The sequence below is a fragment of the Trematomus bernacchii genome, unplaced genomic scaffold (genome assembly GCF_902827165.1).
Source record: "Trematomus bernacchii unplaced genomic scaffold, fTreBer1.1, whole genome shotgun sequence".
In the NCBI taxonomy this organism is placed as follows: domain Eukaryota; kingdom Metazoa; phylum Chordata; class Actinopteri; order Perciformes; family Nototheniidae; genus Trematomus; species Trematomus bernacchii.
In genome coordinates this window covers 1,397,501-1,408,587 of record NW_022988097.1, presented here as the reverse complement: position 1 = coordinate 1,408,587, position 11,087 = coordinate 1,397,501, and positions in this window count along the sequence as shown.

The following is an 11,087-nucleotide window of genomic DNA, read 5'->3' as shown; positions in this document are numbered from 1 at the left end:
AAAAAGCAAAAAAGCCTATTGGACGGTTTTCCGTTTACTGGTTTAATAAAGAAAAACAAATGTTCCGTAGATACACGGACTCATGATCAAATGTGTGATCAAACTTTCTCCCTTACTCGTGTGTGTAGCACCTTCTAATGCACTGTTGTTACCACATTCATTATTAGGTGTCCCCTGGATATTACTTCTGTTTTTAATTATACTGCTTTAATTGTGACGTGACACTTGAAACAGCTGCTGATGTTTGTACAGAAAACTGGGTAAAGTGTTTGTATTATAGGCTGTATATCACTCATCATTTAATATATGTCACTATATTAAGTAGCCTATACTATTAAAAAGTACATATTTGTTTATTTAAATAAAACTGCAGTTCAAACAACAACATACATAACGGCTATATTATATAATACATTAAGTGTTGAGGACAGCTCTGTTTGTTGGGGTTCAGTTGGTGTGTAGGGCTTGAGATACACGTGTGTGTCCAGAGAGAGAGAGGTGAGGGAAATTCAAAATATATTCAGTCTCTGATAGTGTTGCTGTGATTAATAAATATATTGTTTATTTCAGAAACCCAATACTTTTGTTTTTATTTAATGTCTGAGGCTATTCTATGTTTAATTCATTTTATTTCATTGAGTCATATCATCATGCATCTGTAGCCTACATTTTTGTCAAATCAAGCCGAGTTGTGAATTGAATTAAAAGTAAATATATAATTGTCATAAACAATGTTATGTTCTTCTGAAATCATAACATCTACAGTAGCTGTATAAAAAACAATGGACAGCTGATGCCTCTCGGCCTCCTGTCATATTTAATTGACTTTTCTTTAAAATGACCACAACGAGGAAAGCAGAGCAGCTTACTCAGCTAGACATTCATTTTGCCTCTTTTATCCACACTGTAGTATGTAGTTATACTGTCATAGTCTGTTAAAAATACAAAAAAAATGTCCCCGTCCGAACCCGTACAATTTGAAAAAGAAACCTGCTACTTGTAGTTTTATATTGAACATACAATTGAGAGGGACTTACAATTGGTGGTCTTCACAGGCAATCTGGAGATTTATACCTTTATTTATGTGGTGATGTAAAGTTTAATCAAGTAACTTATATGCATCATTTAGAAAAAAAGTGATTTGCTGAGTGAAAAAAATCTTATTTTTCCCGTTTTTTCCTCCAAGGTGGACTTGTCTCATGGAGGAAGTTAAAGTGGATCCGACAAAGACCACCTCCACTCATCAGCCACTGAACTTTAAGTGTTCCCTGTGAAAGTGGAACTTTTAAAACAGGACTTGACTAGGGAGATGGAGTTATCCAGCCGCAGTGGATCAGACAAAGATCAGTGCCCTTCATCGGATGAATATGATGCGCTCCTTGATGAGACAGTGTTTTCCAGCAATAGTGGATCTGGGGAAGAGTACTGCCCCCCATCACCATCATCCAGTGAAAAGGAGCTCTTTGAGTCAACAAGGAATAATGTATCAGAGACAGACTGTCACTCATCATCCACTGAACATGAGGTACTGGAAGCTGAAGACCAAGAAACCAAGTCAATTCAGATAGCTGAACAATTTAAAGGAAGAAGGAAGCGGCGAGTGGATACAAAGAGGCCGCAAGTCACGATTAAAACAAGCAAAAAAAAGGATGGTGGGAGAGCTTGGGACAAAGCCCATTATTGTTTGTATTGTAAAAAGTCAAATTTGAAGATGGCACGACATTTACAATGAAAACACAGTGATGAAACTGATGTTGCCTATGCATTTAGTTTTCAGACTGGCTCAAATCAAAGGAAGACACTTTTGGAATCTCTTCGCAATAAGGGGGACTGGCAACACAATTCCGAGGTCTTAGACATGGGGAGATTGTTACATGGAAACAGCCCTCTGAGTAAACATCTGTAAAGGACTACCTACCATGCCAACACTTCTATGCAATGTTCAAGAGGACTGAACTCTGGAGACATGAGAAGTCATGCAGAGATAGGACAGAGGAAAGGGAAAAAGGCAAAAGAAGAAGAGTTCAAAAAGCCTCCTCACAACTCCTTCCAAATCTGGTGGAATCATCAGAGGGAATTCAGAATGTAATACACAATATGCTGCAAGATAATTTAACCTTTCACATCAGATGAGATGATATGTACATATGCATTGTTTGCAGGGAAAGGCCGTGAACAATTTCAACATAGGTACATAGCACAAAAGTTGAGAGAACTGGGACGGTTTGTGTGTCAGAAATCTTAAAGACATTTGTGACCCAACACTTTTTCAGCTCGCAATTAAAGCAGCAAGGAGTGTCTCAAACTACAACAATACCACCTGCGAATATGGAAAGCCATCTACTGCAGTGAAGATTGGATTTTCTCTCAAAGGGGGTACAGAATCCTGGATTGGACATTGTTTGATGACATCAGATGTTGTAACTGAGAAGAAAGCCAAGAAGTTTAAGCAGTTGCTGGATAACTCTTGGTCCACCTATATGTCGATGAATGCACATAGTACAATGGAACAAAGGAAGTGGAACAATGAAGATAGTGTTCCTTTGACAGAGGATATTGTGACTCTGCAAAACTACTTAAGGAAAATTGAGGATGAAGCAAAGGCAGAGATGAGAGAGCATGTGAGCGCCACAGCGTACAAAACTTTAAGTGAGAGCCTTCTTGCTCAAATTATTGTTTTCAACAAGAGACGTGAAGGAGAAGCATCACGCTTGACATTAGAGACATATCTGAAAGCAGACACAGGCCATGTGAACCAGGACATTTACGAGACCTTATCACCAGTCGAAAAAACAACTGAGCCACAGGCTAACACGAATAGTCACACGTGGGAAGAGAGGTAGAAAAGTGCCGTTCTACTAACTGAGCGCACTAAATCGTCTCTCGATTTCCTGATCGACAAACGAAAGGAAGTTGGCATACTCGAGGAAAACCAATTTCTATTTGCCAGAATTGGTACAATAACAAATATTCGTGGGTGTGACTGCCTCAGGAAATTTGCTGAGCAGAGCAAGGCCAACAACCCCGAACTCCTGAGGTCAACAAAATTAAGGAAGCATGTTGCTACCTTATGCCAGCTTCTGGACTTGGATAATCAAGAGCTGGAACAAGTAGCTCGCTTTATGGGACACGACTTAAGAGTCCATTGTGAGTACTATCGCCAAACGGATAAAACCTTTCAGGTGGCCAAGATAGGAAAACTACTTTTCGCAATGGAGCATGGAGCACAGTCGCTTAAAGGGAAGAGTCTGAAAACACTGGACTCAGTGGATTTTGGTATGAACATTGATAAATAATAACATTTATTTTAATTAGTATAGTATTTTTGGTATATGTATATATTTTTGTAATTGTCACTATGCACTACTTTTTTGTGACTGGTATTTTTTGTGATTTAAATGCTGCAGCAACAACAACATTCTTCTTTGGGAATAAATTACTTGAGGGTGCCAGCCAAAATGAACTGCCTGCTGTGCATTGGAAAAGAGTCTCCAGTCCTTCGCACACGGACCTGGAAAGACCTTAAATATTTTGTCTATAATGAAATTGTAAAAATTAAGAGAAAGCTTGCATTCCGTTAGAGCAGCTTATTCAGTTCATTATTCGTACTCCTAGTACTGTTGTACTTGCGAGAGGGAAGCTGATTGTTCTGTTTTGATATGCTACTGTACATTGTACTATGTATATTAAAATTAGTTTCTAGTCCAAGGGTATGGTTGTAAATGTGTTTGTTTTTAAAATTGCGCAACAGAGAGTTTTAAAAAAAGAAAGTTTTGAATTTGAAACTTCACAGCACAGCTACAGGGTAGTGATGATAAAATAGAGCAAATAGCCACTAGAGGCTGTATATTAAAGAGATTTTAAGGAGTAAAACTGTTAATCATTGTTTATGGTTAGGCTTGAAGCAAAGCTTTAATATATACAATTATATATAGTTTTACAGATTATCCCTGAAGAAGGTAGCATAACTCTGCAAACAATGTTTTGTATTCTTTATTAAATAGATAAATAAATAATTGTATGAGCTACGATCATGGTTTTATTTTACACTGTTATTACCGCTGTCCTGTCCGGATTTCATTTGCTTTTACTCTGTTTTTGTTGTTACTTGGTTTAATCTAGTGTATGTTTTAATTGCTCAGGTCTATCTTGTAAAGTGAGCTCTTAATTTTGGCAGTAATGCTGTTATTCTGACTTATAAAGTATTATAGGCATTCTAAGCATCATGGTTTTGTAATGAATAGTTAATGAGAAAAATGGCTATGCTAATAGTCCTGCAGATATTTTAGGTGAAAAATATGAAATAATTACAAATCTATCTTCAATTAACCCAGATTCAATCAAATTAAATCAATTGTACCAGTGAAATACTGTGACTCGATTTTAGTACGAACTGAGTACCTGCTTCTCACTTTGTTGGCTAAAAACTTTTACTGCAAACTTTTGAACTAGCACTGCTTTGGGAGATTTGAGGGAATGCATTTGATATGTTTGTCATCTAGTGTCAATAATTGCTGTTTCAGTCTTCATAACTGTTATAGAGAGGGTGGTCCTCACTTTGTAGGTCTTTTGACTCGGTCCTCACTAAGCAGCAAGTGCATGTATATGTGTATGTGTGTCTGTCTGTCTGTCTGTCTCTGTGTGCGTGTCTCTGTCTGTCTCTGTGTGTGTCTCGCTGTGTGTCTGTCTCTGTCTGTCACTGTGTGTGTGTGTCTCTGTCTATCTGTGTGGGTGCGTGCGTGTGCGTCAAGCAGCAAACTCTGGGGCAGAGCCGGGAAGCCCATAAGGAAGTGCCACAAACTGCAGTTCATCTATTGGCCAATAGGGGATGACTGCAGAAAGGAGCAATTTCCATAGACCCCCATGTTAAAATGCCCAACTTTACAGCAGAAATAAAAATGTTTCTACCCCTGGATGCAATAAAACTTATTCTGGATATAATTAGATTCCACCTTCATGACAATGGAGTGCATTTTTTTATAACGCACCCCTTTTAGTTATATTAAGTCTTAAATCTTTTGCATAAATTAGGGCGTGGTCACCTTGAGTGACAGGTATCTGCGGTGACTGTTGCTTCTAGCTTTCTGTCCCTCTGCTAGCTCCAGAATGCTACAGAGGCTCGGATGCTTGGCTGATCCGGGGAACACAACTTGAACTCGGACGTGTTTGTTGTGTTGGTGCCTGGTGGAGTATTCTTCATTTAAATATCGGACTTATCTTATGGCTCTGCGGTTAAAACAGACCGTCCCTGAATGCAGTTTCTTCGGTAAATGAAATTCAAGCACTTTATTTCTTACTGGTTCAGCTAACGAGCGAACTAGTAAGCCTATTTGATTTGTTTTAGGCACAACATGTTTCAGACCTTATTTTCCTGTTCCATGTTAAAATAAACCATTTTCAGTGGTACCGCTGAGAGAGTAATTTTTTTGGTCATGGAAAATTAGGTAAAGGTCATGGAGAAGTCATGGAAAAGTCATTGAAAATCATTGGTGAAAAAGTGTATGAACCCTGTGTATATGAGATTAACCTCACTATAGGATCTGTGCATCTTAAAGATATTAATCTCACATTTCCAGTTGGTTCCAGAAATAACGTTAACGTAGATATTGCAATATGGTTTGTTGAGCTGGAGTTAATTATTGAAGCTTACTGGTTAACCTGTTGCTTTTTTTTCACGAAACTGTGTCTCAGGGCTTCTTAACATTTAATAAACTATGAATGTGTCATACTCATTTAACGGGAAGAAACTCAGCTAACTGACGATACGAACCATTTTTACCGAAACAAAACACAAGTCTCACAAGAAGCGTCTAAATTAGCCCTGAGCGAAAAAATTCTACCGCACTTAGCACAGAACTCTAGGTATAAATACTTGATTACTTATCAGATCTGCACAAACAAGCTTTTCTAGCAAGCTGAGATTCCACAGATTCTAGGGGTATTAGTATCATCACTGAGCGATCAGAACTCGCGACATGGGAAGCAAATACAGACATCACAACACGGAGCTTTAGGTATTTTCTTACCTTTTGCTGCTAAATCTCTCTAAAAAGATCAAATTTCACTTGTTTTGCATCAATCTTGATACAGCAGTGTTTCCCCTATATACAAATAGCGGCGGCGCACCGCCGCTGCTGAAATATGCACGCCGCTGCTAGGGGGCGCCAGCCAGCTACTGTTGGAGCAGAACACCTATGGTGGTAGCTGATAAGCCCCCCCCCCCCCCCTCCGCTACGCGCCGTTCGTTAGATGAGGCTGATCTCTATTTAATAAAGAAAGGAATTGAAAACACCGGAATCAAAAGTTATAACAATTATCTGAGTTTACTAGTAGGAAACAAAACACGTATACAAGTTTTACAGAGTACTCCGGACTTCAGGTTTGTGATGCGGTATACAGGTAGACAGACCAGCGAGTCAGAAAACAAGAAGCACGGACTTCAGGTTTGTGATGCGGTATACACGTCTCTAGACCAGCGTTTCAGCAAACAAGAAGCATTTTACATACAAAAACAACAGTATTCATATTCATATTTTGGGGCGGAGATGTGTTGACTTCTTCCTTCCCATTTTACTCCGAAGCGAATTAGAGAGTCTGTGGGGAGGAGCTGTGTGAGCTGCTCACTCCCCCAGGTGTTTTTACTGGTTGGATTCACTTCTGGTCGGGTTCAATACAGCGAATCAGAGTTCTGACCAGAACGTGAGATTCTGAAGTTCCACAAGGGCAAAGTCAATCTTATCTCTGCCCCGATATCCACTCCCTTACTTTCCCATGGGATCTTTCACATAAACTATTCCTTCTCAGACAATTAAACATTGTGAACAGATATAATGATGCCCAGAAAGAACCTTGAAAAGAATATGTGTGTGTATGCTTAGTAGAAGGAGGTGTATGTGTGTGTAACAGGATCTCTGGGTCAGTGAGTTGTAAGTGAGAATATAATATCTATATATGTGATTACTTAAAACAGTTCAAACAATACATGTTCACTAAAATACAATTCAAAATAATACATGTTTACTTCAATACAGTTTAGAATCATATCTGTTTACTTCACTACCCACAAAAAAAAAAAATTATTTTACTTTTTTTTTTTTAATTAAAATAATAATAAGTGGAGACCCTTTTTCATTTTTGATTGTTTGTTATGTGGATTTGTAGTATTTGTGTTACTGTATGTTCAATAAAGGTGTATTTTTGCTAAATCTTGAGACATTGCCACTGTATGTACTGGCAGGGCCGATTTTTGGCATAGGGCGCCAGATCTGGGGGGCGCTGCGCTGGTAGCTCTGGGAGGGGAAAAAACATTTTTGACCGTTGGTGCTCATCCTAATTTTTGGCCTTGATGTAACAACATTCATAATTAAGTAAATGTAACACCCCGGTTACACTTTTCATTTGCCCTGTACGATGGGCGCTGTAAGTGATGAAAGTGGGGGATGTTGGCTTATCAGGCGCCCGCAGCTCACAGCCAAAGTGCGAGCGAGAGAGTGAGCGAGGGAGAGAGAGAGAGGGCGCACCGGTACCGGCGCTGTTGTTATTAGAATCTGGTGCTAGCTGCGCTAACGGATATAAGAAGTAGATGTTTCTACAACCAGGGTGGAGGTGAGCTCTCCTGTCAGACTGAGAGGCTCAGTGAGGTAACGGACTCTCTGAGTGTTTAGATGGTTAATTTTACTCTAAGTTATCTCAGTGGGTCTCAAACAAATATGTGTTTACAAATTATGTAAACACATATTTCCAAGGCACTCCTTTATAATTATTAGGATAAATAAAAACAGTTTTGAAATCATTCCAATGTATACTATAGGCAGTGGCGGCGCCAGGGTATGGCTGGGGTAGGCTACAGCCATACCAAGAAATGGCTTAGCCCCACCATGAAATAAGATGTTAAAGTAAGCAAAATAAAGTCCGCCAACTCGCGCAGAGTAAATTGCACAGACAGCAGTTAGTAAGATTGATTTCAGTAGCCACTTGTCTGGAAATACCGAAGACTAGAAACGGTTTTGAAAACTTTTGTCACGTAGTGATGTCTTCTCAATAAAACATCTTTGATAATGTCTTCTGGCCAATCAGAATCACGATAACGGCGTGGTGTTGTTGCAGGAAGTCCCGACGGAGAATACTTTTGCGGTAGTACATCTCTATATACATCGATACAACATTACGTGTTGATTTCTATCAGCCAGCAGAAATCTTGCCTAGGGCAGCAAATTGGTCAGAACCGGCCCTGGTGTCATTATGGGATTAGTTTTGTATCATAAAGATAAAGCAACACTTTCTCAGAATAAAGCAAAACTATGAGTTTAAAAGAAAAAGAAACTGAGTCAAGCAAAAGGAAAAAAAATAAAAAAAATAAAACTATAAATTGCAAACAAATCATTTGTGTAATCATGTAACCTATAAGTCTTTCTTTTTTTTTTTTAACATAGGTTTTTGTTTGCAGTTCTTGTTTCTTCTTTCTCAATGATCAGACTTTTGCTTTCGCTGCAGCACTCTCTTTTGCGCTCCTTCACTTTTTGTTTGAGATTCTGGGTGTTTCTCAATCGCGAGTACGCTTGCTTGGTAGCACATGTCTGCAGAGCATCTTGCTTCAGAAGCGAGGCAAGAATACTTCCTGGCATTCGGAAAACAAAGAGTGGAACAGGCTAGCAAGTGTGCAGGTGTGTGTCATATGAGAGGCCCCGCCTTACATCTTCCGCCACAGATTTGGGGAAATTGGTCCGTGCGCAAAGCATTGTGGGGATTTTAAGACCGCGGAGTCTACTCATGTGCAGCCTCGATATTTCTCCAAACGGAGTACGCCGGGCTCGGTAGATTTCCAAGTATGCTGGAGATTGGAACAGTCCTTCGGCGGCACTCGATGACGTAGTATGCTTGAAATAGTGGCTCTGAAGCAGCTTTACTCGCGATTGAGAAACACCCTGTGACACAAACCTCCCAGGTGGGCGGGACTTTCAGGGGTGCGTCCCCATTGGCTACTCAGTTTTTGAGTGACAGCCCACTACACCACAGATCATACAGTGCAACTCATGCAGCAAACTCCGGAGTCCACTCGGCCACGTTAGTGTTGGTGTCTCCTGGGGAGTTTTCATGAACATATCGGACTTATCTTATGGATTGCTGTGCATTATACTTGTGTTGTGTAGTTTATACTTTATTCCAACTTTAAATATTTTAATACCTGAACACACTGCTGCTGTTAAATAGTTTCCCATTTTGGGATTGATAAAGTGTCTGTCTGTCTGTCGATTTATTTATTTTATAGATTAAAACACATCTATGTATTTTCAAGCTAAAGGTGATACACAATATATACTGTATACTATTATTTTTTCAAAGACATGTTACATTTCAAAAGCATATATTGCTATGTTTAGGACAAACAATTAAAGACTGCTTTAATTGAACAAATTCTACAATATAAAAGTGGCAGATTTGCTTTATTAAACAGACCAGACCTAGGTTGCATACCAACACAATTAGGAACATGCTCACATCTTACTATGTTGGTCTGACGAGCTGAAGCATTCATACACAATGGATAAAAACTGTGTTGTCTCATTCTATATCCTGTGAGAAAATTATATACATTTAGCATTAAAAATTCGACATAGCCTACTATTCCTAGCCTGAGGAAGATATGAATGGAATCTCTAACATTTTCATGTAGAATAAAGACAAAAGAGTGATTATACAAATTACATTTATTGAAATTTGAACCAGAAGATGAAGTCTCAAAGAATGTTTTAAATAAAAGGACATAAAACAAAAAGGTGGATAATAATAACATCTATTAAATGTATATGTAAAGACATTTGGTCAAATGAAATGACACTGAGCCAGTGATAACAGCAACGCCAGCGTGGATGAAGATGGTGCAGGTCTCTCTTCATGCCCCCCCTCCGTGCTGTCCCCTCAGAGGAAGTGGGAACACGGGATAAGACCTCTGGACATCACGCTGTCTCAATGATCAACACTGTTAATATGAGAGGAAAATAAATGTTTTAGGAAATGAAAAAAATTAAGTTAACAAATAAAACACAGCTCAGCTGCATCATGGACGGTAGGTTTTCCTACAAAGTTAACTCAGCCTCCATTGATTTTCACATCAAATTAGCATGTTAATAAAATAAGCTATCATGGCTTATACTTGCATATCTAAACAGAATCATGAAAGCCTGTTGGTAGAGTCAGGCACACGAGTCCGTTTGAGTGTGTGCGCCGGTGTCTGAATGCTCACTCACTCACTGCTTGCTTTGTAGCTAACTGTCCCTGCTATTAGGCTACTAGCTTTCATTGTTATGGATCTAAAGTTAGCTAAAGCTAACTTTCATAACACAGCTTTTCTTTACTTCTCACTTAACTAACACAATAGAGAAACAGACCGTATAGTACAGCACAAACAACACAAATGATCAATACTTACATATATGTTCACTTGTAGTATTATAATAATTGAAATGCTGGTTCTTCTGGGGGTCTTCTGTCCACGCTCAGCTACCGCACCGCAGCTGCCTGCACTGTACAATCGCTGGAGGACTGGGCTGTAACTCAAAAACTGAGTAGCCAATGGGGACGCACCCCTGAAAGTCCCGCCCACCTGGGAGGTTTGTGTCAGAATCTCAATCAAAAAGTGAAGGAGCGAGAGCAAAAGTCTGATCATTGAGAAAGAAGAAACAAGAACTGCAAACAAAAACCTATGTTAAAACAAAGAAAAAATACTTATAGTTTACATGATTACACAAATGATTTGTTTGCAACTTATAGTTTTATTTTTTAAATTTATTTTATTTTGCTTGACTCAGTTTTTTTCTTCTTTTAAACTCATAGTTTTCCTTTATTCTGAGAAAGTGTTGCTTTATCTTTATGATACAAAACTAATCCCATATATCATCCCCACAGCACCCCCCATTTGAAACATGTTCCCACGGCTATGATCACGATGTTCCGCTGTAACAGTGGTGGACTCATCAGAACAGAGTGGGCGAGCTGTCCAATCAGAGCACAGTGGGCTCATAGGGAGGGAGGGGGGGGGGGCAGGAGCTCCAACAAGCCGTTTAGGACAGAGAGTGAATACACATACT